Source organism: Herpailurus yagouaroundi, unplaced genomic scaffold (assembly GCF_014898765.1).
Source record: "Herpailurus yagouaroundi ecotype Mexico unplaced genomic scaffold, PumYag 67569, whole genome shotgun sequence".
Classification (NCBI taxonomy): Eukaryota; Metazoa; Chordata; class Mammalia; order Carnivora; family Felidae; genus Herpailurus; species Herpailurus yagouaroundi.
The window spans coordinates 3,870,037-3,882,560 of record NW_024420375.1 but is presented as its reverse complement, the minus strand read 5'-3'; positions in this window follow the sequence as shown (position 1 = coordinate 3,882,560).

Genomic DNA, 12,524 nt, shown 5'->3' with positions numbered 1-12,524 from the left:
CCTTTAGTTCTTTGTTTATGGTTGCCTTAAGCTCTTTTTTTTTAATTTTTATTTAATTTATTTTTTTAATTTACATCTAAATTAGTTAGCATATAATGCAACAATGATTTCAGGAGTAGATTCCTTAATTTCCCTTACCCATTTAGCCCATCCCCCCTCCCACAACCCCTACAGTAACCCTCTGTTTGTTCTCCATATTTAAGAGTCTCTTATATTTTGTCCCCTTCCCTGTTTTTATATTATTTTTGCTTCCCTTCCCTTATGTTCATCTGTTCTGTGTCTTAAAATCCTCATATGAGTGAAGTCATATGATATTTATCTTTCTCTGACTAATTTTGCTTAGCATAATACCCTCTAGTTCCAACCATGTAGTTGCAAATGGCAAGATTTCATTCTTTTTGATTGCAGAGTAATATTCCATTGTATATATATACCACATCTTCTTTATCCATTCATCCATCAATGGACATTTGGGCTCTTTCTGTCCTTTGGCTATTGTTGATAGTGCTCCTTAAGCTCTTAAAATTTTTTTTAAACATCTTTTCATTTTTGAGAGACAGAGCATGAGTTGGGGGGTGCAGAGAGAGAGGGAGACACAGAATCCAAAGTAGGCTCTAGGCTCTAAGCTGTCATCACAGAGCCTGATGTGGGGCTTGAACTCACAGAGAGTGAGATCATGACTTGAGCTAAAGTTGGACACTTAACCGACTGAGCCACCCAGGTGCCCTGCTGTCCTTAAGCTCTTTGAACATATTTAAGAGAGTTGTTTCAAAGTCTTTGTCTATTAAGTCCCATGCTTGGATATCCTCAGGCACAATCTTTGCCAATTTATTCTTTTCATGTGAGTGGGCCATACTTTCCTATTTCTTTCTATGCCTGTGTTTTTTGGATTGAAATTGGACGTTCAAATATTATACTGTGGCAACTCTGGAAATCAGATTCTTGTCCTTCCTCATGGTTTGCTGTTCTTGACTGTTGAAGGCTGCAGTCATACATTCATTTAGCCACTTTTCCAAACTGTTTTTGTAAAGACTGTATTCCTTCTAGTGGGGCCCTGAATTCTCTGTTCTTTCAGCTTGTGTACAGCTAGTATTTTAACATAGGTTTCCTTGACCATCAAGAATGAAAACATGAAATTAACAAACCACTCCTTTCCCAGTATTTGTGGATTGGCTCTGTGTGGGGTCACTCTTTCAATATTTAGCCAGACCATTTACAGCTCTGCTTTAGCCTTCACTTGCTGCTTGCACTGAGTTTTGAGATCACCCAGAGATGAAACATTAGAGTCTTTTCAGATCTTTTCTGAGCATGCATTCTGTTCTGGGCATGCATGTGGCTTTCTAAGTTCTCCAGTACATATAAGTGCTTTTGAATGTCCTAACATCCCAAAGAAACTCACCCAGGCTTTAGGTGATCTGTTGTATGTCTCAACTATAATCTTTTGCCCCAGAAGGCTTCAGGCTTTTCTTTTACCTTACAAATTTTCAGGCAGTGCTTGCCACCCTTCTTCCCTGAGCAAGTTTTGAGGTAAGTAAAATAGAAACAAGCATTTTCAATCAGTCCTTTAGGTAGTCCCCAGAGAGCTTAGAACAAAATGATTTTCAAATGAAATCTTCTCTGCTCCCTCTGAAACCAGGGACCAGGGACACACAGGTTAGGTAGTCATCTTCAGCACCAACACCCAGCCAGGGAAGGAGTGGGGCAAATACAAAGCCACAAAGTTTCCCTATTTCAAGTTTCCTCTTTCTTGATTCAGCATTTGCTTAGTTACTGTAAAACTTTGACCATTTTCCAGAGTTCTGACAAAGTTGGTTCTAACAGTTTATCCTTGCTTTTTGAGGTTTCTGTGGAAAGATGCGCATTTGGAATTGCCTAGGTGGCCAATTTGCTGCCATCATTTCTGTAACCCTTTTATCGTTATGTAATTTCCCTCTTTGTACTTGCTAATATTGTTTTTGCTCTGAAGTTTACTTTATCTGCTTTCAAGTTCACCAATCTTGCCTTCTGCAGTATCACATCCTCTGTTAGTTTTACCTAGAATATTTTTCATCTCAGTTATTTATAGGACATTTAATCTGGGTATTTAAAAATATTATTCATTTCTCTTCTTATTATGCTATTCTTGCCTCTATCTTCTTGAATATATGAAAGATATTTTAATATCAGTTTTAACATCCCTGTCTACTAAATATATCATCTGGTTCTGTTTATATTGATTGATTTTTCTTCTTTTAGGGGTTGTATTGTTTTACATCTTTACATGACTTTATTAGTTTTTTTTTAACTACAAATTACTACAAACTTAGCACTTTCAAACAACAACACTTATTTATAATCTCACAGTTGTATAGGTCAGAAGTATGGGTAGGCTTGGCTGGATTCTTTTCTTAGGGTCTCACAAGAATGAAAAACAGGAGTCAGCTGGTCTAGACTCTTATCTGGAGCCTTTGGAAAAGAGTCTGCTTCCAAACTCATTCAGGAGATTTCCTTGTACCTGTAGGATTGAGGTCCCTGTTTTCTTGTTGGCTGACAGCCTCAGGCCACTCTCAGTTTCTCAAGGCCACTTTTATCCCTTTACCCTTGGCTCTCTCCATTTTCAAGTTAGTAATGGTGTTGTCGAATCCTTCTCACATTTGGAATCTTTCTAACTTTATCCTCCACTACCATCCAGAGAAAACACTCCTCTTTTAAGATTTCAGTGATTAGATTAGACCCACCAGCATCTCTTTTGATTAATTCAAAGTCAACTGATTAGTATTCTTTTTTTATTATTTATTTTTACTTTTTAAAAAATTTTTTAATGTTTTGTTTTTTTTTTTTTTTTTTGAGAAAGAGAGACACATAGCATGAATGGGGGAGGGGAAGAGCGAGAGGGAGACACAGAATCTGAAGCAGGCTCCAGGCTCTGAGCTGTCAGCACAGAGACCAACGCAGGGCTCAAACCCACAAACCACAGATCATGACCTAAGCCAAAGTCGGACGCTTAACCAACTGAGCCACCCAGGCGCCTCAACTGATTAGTATTCTTAATTACATCCCCCAAATAGCTTTTGTCATCAAACTTAACATAATCATGGGTATACTATTAGACCATATTTCACAGTTCTTGGGATTAGGTCAGGAGGTCTTGGGGAGCCATTTTGTAATTCTGCCTTACACAATGTTTATTATTTGATTGGATAATAGACATTGTGAATTTATGTTTGTGTGTGCTAGATTTTTATATTCCTTTAAGGTTTCTTGAGGTTTTTTTTCTGGGATGCAATTAAGTTGCTTGGAAACAATTCCTTTGAGGCTCATTTTAAAAGCTTTGTTAAGCAAGGCTCAGAATAGCCTTCAGTCTAGATCTAATTTGGCCCCACTACTGAGGCCATAGCCTTCTGAAGATGCTAATCAATTCCCCATGAGTTAGGAGTTTTTCAGCTCTTATTTGGTAGGAACATGAGCTACTTATGGTCCTATGTAGCCCCAGCAATTGACCCTGTTCCTTTCAGGCAGTTTCCTTCAAACTCATCAGTACTCATCTGAATACTTGAGGAATACTCTCTGCAGATCTCTGAGGGTCTCTCTTTCTGTGAAGTGCCCTCCTCTCTGGAATACTGTCCTGCTAAGCTAACTCCAGCTGCTTTGGTCTTCCTGGACTCTCAGCCCCATTTACTCAATTCAGAAAGTCCACTGGGCTCAAACTCGGTTCCCTCTCCCTGAACCATCGCCTGGAGACTCTCACACAGTAGTAAGCCAGGACAATTGTAGGGCTCACCTAGTTTGTTTCTGGTCTCTCAGGGATCACTGAAATTTGCTTTTTTCATTTACTGATTTCCAGTGTGTTGAAAATCATAATCCAAAGTTTCATATATTCTATTTTGTTGTTGTTGTTGTTATTTCAGACAGGAAAATAAATCTGGTCCTTGTTACTTCATCTTAGCCAGAAAGGAAAATTCTGAACTTCATATAGATGGAGGCATATAGTAGACATTCCTCTGTATTTGACTTCTTTTGTGAGTAGCAGCAGTTTATTTTTAAGTTGCTGGTAGTATTACACTGTATGAATATTTTTTCTTATATAATGGCTCCATCGAATTTCATTAGATGGAAGTACCATGATTTATCCAACTGGTTTCCAATTGATTTACACTTAGAGATTATTTCTGGTCTCTTGTTGTGACAAACAGTGCTTCAGTACACATCTTAAAGGTATATTTTAAACAGATGTGAGATATATGTAGGATAGATTCCCACATATGAAACAGCTGGGACAAAGAATTTTGAATTTTGCATAGTAATTGTCAAACTTTTTTCCAAAGAGAGATCAGCCAATGTTCCCACTGACCATGATTAAGGGTGCCTATTTCTCCACCAACTTGTTATTCTTAAAAGAGCTACTCTGATCATTCAGTTAGCTAACAGTATAGCAAGATCTTCCTATAAAACTTTTTCTCTGTATCCAGGCCATAAGACTGCCTCAGGAAGTGATGTTGCCATCTAGCAAGGGTATCTCATTACTTCAGAAATAAACCTCCTTTGGATTTCAATCAAGGCCTCTGGCCTAATACTAAATTGGCTCTATAGGGAACAGTGCCATGGCAAGGTTCCAATGTGGTAGTCTTTGCTCCACTGAAACGACATTTCTTAAGCAAAGTAAATTAATTACAGGCCTTTGGGGGGCTTATTTCCTTTGAGATTAGTATTACACCTAAAACGTTTCAAGATAGTAGCTGTTTTTAGCAATGTTAGACCTGTTACTCCTCTGTAACCTCAACAAAATGCTTTTTCTAGAAAGAATATTAAGTTCACATGGTCTAGTGGGTCATTTTAGTGTCTCAAAGTGTTTGCCTTTCTAACTTAATGATGTGAAAGTATGCTAGGTTTGCTTTAAGAGGTTAGTGTGAACCAGGTAGTAATCAATGTTAATTGACTTAAAACAACACAAAAAATGATATGTGATGTATCTGTATATGTAAGTTTGTAGCAAGTATAGTAAGGGTAGCTCTGGAGCCCAACTGTCTGGGTATGAATCCCAGTTTTATCACCTACCAGCTGTAATATCACAGGTAAGTTACTTAACATTTCTTGATCTCCTGTATAGAACAGAGTGTTGGGAAGATTGACCAATTAATTTGAATAAAGCATTTAGAACAATGCTTGACACATAGTACCCTCTCAACAAACATAAGCAATTATGTTTGCATGAGCCAGTATTTTTTCTTTTTTTGCAAAATGTATCAATTAACATAATCAAAGCTCTATGAGATGACATCCTGGTGGACGGTGGGGTGTTTTACAGTGTAAAGTGCCTTCTCCTAGCAAAATCTATGAAAATCCTTAGGAGCTATTCCAAAAACAAAGAGAAGCAACAGTCATACACACAGAGACTTGTTTAACAACAATGAACAGCGGTGCCTGGGTGGTTCAGTCAGTTAAGCATCTGACTCTTGATATTAGCTCAGGTCATAATCTCATGGTATGTGGGATTGAGCCCTCTGTTGAGCTCTGTGCTTGGGATTCTCTCTCTCCTCTCTCTGCCTCTACCCATGCTGGTGCTCTCTCTCTCTCTCTCAAAAGAAATAAACATTTTAAACAAACAAACAAACAAACAAAAACCAATAATGAACAAATGTCTGTAAAGACAGTTTATTCAGGAACTCAAAGAAATCACGTATGTGGTGGAAACTCCCCTGTAATCTTTTATTCCAAATATTTGCCATTGGGGCTTATTTATGTTAATTAGGTATGTTCATGGGCTAGGTGTAGGGGCAAGGGTAGGGCCACAGCTGGAAGCTAGATGGAACTGATTTGGAAGCATGAAAGCATAAACAAAGTTCACAGATAGACTGAAGAAGACTAGAGGGGACTAGAGGAGAAGTGGATTTTGAGTAAGGTTTACAAATCCATCTCCCTTTAGATAGTGAGCAATGTGAAAGCAGGGCCTTCTATATATCACCTCTGTAGGCTGAAGATGATTCTGTAAATATCTGTTGATACAACTGAATGGAATTAAAATTAAACAGTCCAGGAAAGGTGTCAGGGATTTCAAAACGAGCAAGAGCAAACAGGCAGAGTGGATTTCTACAGGGTGTCTGGGAATAGTATCCCTGAATGTAGCAGAGACAGATGGATGCACAGAATTGGCAAAACACCATTAGGAAAAAAATAGTCAACAAAACACTGCCGAAAAATTGGAAAAACTGTCTCCAGTCATATTTCAGTACTAACAACTACTCAACTACTGTCATTTTTGTTTACTCCCTGGTAGTGCATGTGTTGTGGTTTTTGTCCATATGTGTATTACTCGTCATTCATTAATTTATTCAACATGTGCCAGGCATGTTCTGTACATGGCTGTGCACAGTTGCAATCATAATTGGTATACCATTTTCTATGCCCTTCCACTTGCTATAGCATAAGCCAGCATTTCCCTCAGTGTTTTGCTGAGCACAAGCTGCCCCATGACAAACAGGTTCCATGATCAAGAAAAGAAGGCTTGGGAATACCGCACTTGAGAGCCCTTATCTTGGCGATTTACAACTCAATTTTCTATCTTGGTTGTTCCTTCTCTACTGGATGCCTAAATATTGGACAGCCCCAGGGCTCATCCTAGGTCCTCTTCTCTTCTCTACTTTTTCCCCTTAGGGAAACTCATCCAGTTTCAAGGCTTTAAACCATTAATGTTCCAAGGACTCCCAAATTTCTCTCCAGCCCTGACTACTGCCCTGGACTGCCAATCCACCTGGCATCACCACTTGTATGCCCAATAGGCAGCTCATTTAAAATATTTCAAGCATAACCACTCATTCATTTGGCCCTCCTAACCCCTCTCTTTCTCAAATTTTCACCATTCTAATAAATGGCACCACCATCCACGCAATTGCTGAAGCCCAAAACCTAGAGATCATTCTGGATTCCTCCTTTCACTTGTCACCCAATTCCAATTCACCAGCCAGTCCAGTTGGCTCAATATTCATGATATGACCCCGAATCCTTCTGCTTCTCTCCATATCTGTGGTCACCACCCTAGCCCAAGCCACTGTCTTCTCTGCCTAGCTTGCTGCAGTAGTCTCCTCGTTGGTCCCCTACCTTCATTCTTACTTTAACCTATTTGCCACAGAACAGCAAGAATTTTTTTATTTTAATTTTTAAGTTTATTTATTTATTGAGAGGGAGGGAGGGAGGAGAGGGAGAGAGAGAGAACAAGGAAGGGGCAGAAAGAGAGGGAGAGAGAGAATTCCAAGCAGGCTCTGTGCTGTCAGCACAAAGCCAGATGTGGGGCTTCATCTTATGAACCATGAGATTATGTCCTGAACTGAAATCGAGAGTTGGATGTGTAACTGACTGAACCACTCAGGTGCCCTCCAGAATGATTTTTAAAAAATCAAAGCATGTCACTGATCCTCCAGAAACCCTCCAATGGCTTTCCTTTGCTCTTACAATAGAATCCAAACTCCTTACCATGGTCACTATGCTTCACTCACTATCTCCCAGCCATGCTGTGGTTCTTTCTGTTTCTTGAAAACAGCAAACTCTCTCCCTCCTTGGGGTCTTTGAATTTGCTGCCCCCTGGCCAGAAGACTCTCCCTTCAGGCCCATTGAGGTCTCAGTTCAAAAGTCATCTCAGGGGGCGCCTGGGTGGCGCAGTCGGTTAAGCGTCCGACTTCAGCCAGGTCACGATCTCGTGCTCCGTGAGTTCGAGCCCCGCGTCGGGCTCTGGGCTGATGGCTCAGAGCCTGGAGCCTGTTTCCGATTCTGTGTCTCCCTCTCTCTCTGCCCCTCGCCCGTTCATGCTCTGTCTCTCTCTGTCCCAAAAATAAATAAACGTTGAAAAAAAAAATTAAAAAAAAAAAGTCATCTCAGAGGAACCTTCTGTAATCAACCCATCTAGGCTAGCTCCCCCCCCAACATCCCAGTTCCCATCTATCATGTTGCCCTGTTAATTCTGCTGCAGTCTGAGGTGATTTGGGGTATTTATTTGCATTTTGCCTCTGCTGACTGGAATATAAGGTTCATGAGGGCAGGGTTCTTGTCTCTCTGGTTCATTGCTGCATCCCCAACACCTAAGTGTCTGACATACCCAGTAAATACTTGTTGAATAGATGAAAGTGTAATTAAATGCCTGAGAAGTCTAGGGGTAAAGAAACCTTTTAGGGTCGTCTGGGTGGCTCATTCGGTTGAGTGTCCAACTCTTGGTTTCGGCTCAGGTCATGATCTCACAGTTTGTGAGTTCAAGACTCATGTCCGGCTCTGCACTGACAGCAAGGAGCCTGCTTAGGATCTGTCCATCTGTCTCTCTCCTCCCTCCCCCCACCTCAAAATAAATAAACTGAAAAAAATAAACTTTTAAATATGATATTAAAAAAACCCCTATTAGCCATAACCTGTGTGTTTGGGGGAAAATACTTCAGGAAATGCCAGGAGAAGTTTTGTTTTGTTTTTTTTTTTCATATTGTAGTGTAATGGAATAAAAATAACAGAGGTTTATTATTCAGATGGATGTTTACTCAAATCTTTGTTCTGCCACTCACAACTGTGTTAGCTTTGATGAGTTAACTTGCTTCTCTGAGCTTCTCTGAGCTACAGTTTCTCCGTATGTAAATGGAAGTAACAATAAAAGACTTTGGAGGTGGTTGCATCAAACTAGATAAAGTAATACACTTATTATAATACAGGTCAAAAAAGTGTCACTCAATAAATGCTAGTTTCCTTCCTTCCCCATTATCATAATTATGATTTTTACTTAGTGGCACTTAAGGTTGCTATTCAATGGTTTACTTGTTGAGGGATACTTGAGTCACTTCCAGACTCATTCATATATCCTTTTCCTTCCTTTGCATAATTTTCCTAGCATAGATTCCCAGAAGCAAGAGTACTGAGTAAAATGGCATGATCGTGTAAAGTTTCCTGATGCATATTGCCAGATTTTATTTTAAAGGAATGGTATTTATTCATAGTGTTAGCAGCCAGTAATCATGCATCAATTTGGTACTCTTTCAGCCTGACATATTGTAATTTCTTCCGCCTCCCCTCAATTTTAGCTACTATAATAGGCAAAAAATGGCCATTCAGTTTTTAAAATTTTGTATGTCTTCACTCATTAAGGAAGAGTAGACATTTCCCCATATGTTTGCCTTCTAATAGTATTTATTCTCATCTGTTTATGCCTTCGCTCATTTTTCTCTTATGTGATCATATTACTGTTAGGGATGTGAGGACACAGGCTGGTGGCTCTGAGCCCCACTCTGATGTGTTCTGCAGAGCAGGGGTGGATAAGACTTGGTGCTTGTTGTTCACTCCGTTTTGGAAATCTGGGAGCTGTTTCTCTCCTCCTGGTTTGCTGCCTGCTGTCTTTTTCCTAGACTCCTTTTCTTTCAGCCCTTCCTGTAAATTTGGCATAACTCACAATTGTATCCTGGGTCTTAAAAAATGTTCTTACTGTAAAATAACATACATACATTAAGAAAAGTATTTAAAACAAATATACACTTTGTACACTTGTAAAAATGTTTACAAGTGCACACCAGTTTGACCATGCCCAGTTCCAGAAATAGAACTTTTCTCATACCCCAGAATCCTTCCCTGTGTCTTCATCAATTACAATGGACCCTTCTACTTTTTTTTTTTCAATTTGAGGGGAACAAGCAGGGGAGGGGCAGAGGGAGAGAGAAAGAATCTTAAGCAGGGCTCCACGATCAGCACAGAGCCAGCCGGTTGTATGGCTCCATCCCACGACTCTGGAATCATGACCTCAGTTGAAATCTAGAGTCAGATGCTCAACTGACTGAGCCACCCAGGCACCCCTGACCCATTCAATTCTAAGGAGCCACTCTTCTAACATTTATGATAACAATTTCCTTGTTTTCTTTATAGTTTTATCATCTACCTATGCATCCCTAAGTAAGAGTTTAGTTTTGCTTGTTTTGCACTTTATATAAATGGAACCATCCTGTATGTGTTCCTATGCATCTTGCTTCTTTTGCTCAACTTCTTATTTCTGTGCTCCATAATGTTGTTACATGTGCTGTAGTTTAATTGCCTTTGCTGTATAGAATCCTGCAGTCTGCTTGTTCTCCTCTTGATGGACCGTTCGGTTGTTTTCAGTTTGGGCTGCTATGTGCAATGTACTATGAATCTTCTGTATTTCTTTTGGGAAAGATCTACACATTTCTCTGGGTTGTATTGCTAGGAGTGGAATTGCTGGGTCCTGGGGGATGTGTATCTTCAACTTTAATAGGGAAAGACAAACTGTTTTCCAAAGTGGTTGAACCTACCAACCAAAGTGATGCCCACCACAGTGTGTCAGAGTTTCTGTTCCTTCACGTCTTCCTCAACACTAGTTACTGCCACACTTAAAAATATTTTGCAAGTCTGGTGGATGTGAAATGGTATATCATTGTGTGTGTGTGTGTGTGTGTGTGTGTGTGTGTGTGTGTTACAGCTTTATTGAGGTATAATTGATGTACAACAGACTCCACATACTTAGAGTGACAATTTGATGAGTTAACATCTGTGAAACCAGAACCATTGAGATAATGAACATGGCCATCATGCCCACAAGTTTCTCCCTACCCCCTTGTAATTCATCCTCCCTCATTTCTCATTTCTCTGCTGATAGATTAGACTAAGCACTTTGCTATGCTTATTGGATATTTGGATTTCTTCTATTATCATGAGTCCACATAAGTCTTTTCCCCATTTTTTATTGAATTCTCTGTTTTTTATTACTACATTGTAGGAGTTCTTTGTGTATTCTGAATAGTAGTTCTTTTGTTGGTTATATGTGTTGCAAGTATCTTTTCCTTTTTTTGTGGCTTGCATTTTCACTCACTAAATGGTTTCCTAGATTTAAAGCAGTTGCATTTTATCACTTGTCCTTTATGGTTAGTGGTTTTGTGTTTTGTTTAAGAAATCCTTCTTGGGGTGCCTGGGTGGCTCAGTTGGTTAAGCATCCGGACTCTTGGTCTCTGCTCAGGTCATGATCTCACAGTTTGCGGGATTGAGCCCTGCATTGGGCGCTGCACTGACAGTGTGGAGCCTGTTTGGGATTCTCTCTCTGTCCCTCCTTCATTTGCACTCTCTCTCTCTCTCTCTCTCTGTCTCTCTCTCTGTCTCTCAAAAATAAATAAATAAATAAACATTAAAAAAAAGAAATCCTTCTGTACTGTGAGTTCATGAGGATATTCTCCTATATTATCTTCCAAAAGCTTCATATTTTTGCTGTTCATATTTAGGTTTTTATCCAACTGGAACTTCTTTCTTAGTGTGGTACGAGGCTCCCTTTTTATGTGAAATAGTGAAATAGGATGATAGGCTTCCTACAGCCTATTGGGCCCCTACAGCAACAAATCAAACAAGGAATAAAGTGATACAAGAGAAACCTATTTCCTTCTCTTCTCTCCTACAGATGTTGCTCCCTAGGGCATTCCCTAATAAACATCTTGCTCACCAAACTCCACCCCAGAGTGCTTCCTGGGGGAACTCAACCCACAACTTCACCTTGATGCAGGGTTCACAGGCTCAAATGCCTTCAGGGGCATAGCAGGTAATATACATGAACGAAGCTGTTTGGGTTTAATATAACAGGGACAGATGAGGAACTAGTTAACTGCAGAGATTGTGCCCACCTAAATTTTTAAAAATTGAAAAACAACTCCAGACAGTGTTTGTACTCCACACAGTGTGTATGAGCTCAATTCAGCCTGCAGGCATCCTGTTTATGACCTATGCTTTGGTTTTTTGTATTTTTTCAAGATTGTATTTTATTTTTTAAGTAATCTCTACACTCAACCTGGGGCTTGAACTCAACAATCCTGAGATCAAGAGTTGCATGCTCCAGTGACTGAGCCAGCTGAGTGCCCCTATGACCTGTGTTTTAAAGGCATATTCTCTCTTTGGTTAATTAATATACCAGACCCTGCCTTTGGCATGTCTTTTGTGGGTCTCATCAGTGTGGGTCAGTCCCTAAAAGCTTCTCCAACTTGTGGTATGGTAGAACAAGGAGGCTGTGACCCTGCCAGAGTGACCATTAAACTCTGCACCACAAGGTCCCACTGAGGTACTGCTTGCCATGAGGTCCACCTTGAGCCAGCCTTTATCTGACCTTTATCTTAAATCTTAACACCTGCTATTGTATGAGAGTCGCCTTGGCCCCTCTCCCTTCCCTTGTGAGTTTTCTAGGTTGTTTTCCATTTCTGTTGTGTCTTTTTGGAAGAACAACCTGGTATTATCAGAGGACATGAGCTAATGTAGGGCCTGGGAAGACAAGGATGCTGGCTGCAAGGGCCTCAGCCTTACATGCTTGGGCCAGTTGGGAATAGAGAACGAAACTCCTTTTGGATGAGAGTTAACCCTTAAATATAGTTATCACTACCTGCATGGTGGGATCAGACCCTTTTTGAGGGATGGAAGTGATATGGGCCACATCTGGTCTGTTTTTTTGCGCCCAGCCCAGACTCACTCTGGTCTGCCCTGCTGGATGGCTTCATTGAGCCAGAGAACAAAGAGGGAGTGCATGCCCTGAGCACAGTTGCTACAGC